Here is a 394-nt window from a genome sequence, read left to right as displayed (position 1 = left end):
TCTCTCATAGATAGTTAAAATCACATAATAGTTACATTTAATAGAAGTTTTGAGAAGAAATTGCAATCTAGAGCTTCTCCTTGAAACTCCTTCTGCGTCTTTTAATTCTATGTTGGAAAAACTTCATCAATTGGGGCCACACATGTATATGATTAAAGTGTGCATTGTTATCTTATAGTTTTAGTCCATTAAAGTAATCCAACGGTTTTAATTTTGGACTAATGGGTATCAATTATTATGGGATTAAAGTGTAGAGGCAGGGTGGTTGTTTTAAATTGATGAGGGGCCAATTTAAAGCAAACTAAAGATGATAACTACCTACAGTTATTTATCATGGGATCATGGTCCCCAATTGACGTGATATTTCATAACTTCTGCATCCCCATCAACAGAG

This window comes from Olea europaea, chromosome 7 (assembly GCF_002742605.1).
Source record: "Olea europaea var. sylvestris chromosome 7, O_europaea_v1, whole genome shotgun sequence".
Classification (NCBI taxonomy): domain Eukaryota; kingdom Viridiplantae; phylum Streptophyta; class Magnoliopsida; order Lamiales; family Oleaceae; genus Olea; species Olea europaea.
The sequence above is the reverse complement of the archived record's forward strand: the minus strand, read 5'-3'. Positions refer to the sequence as shown.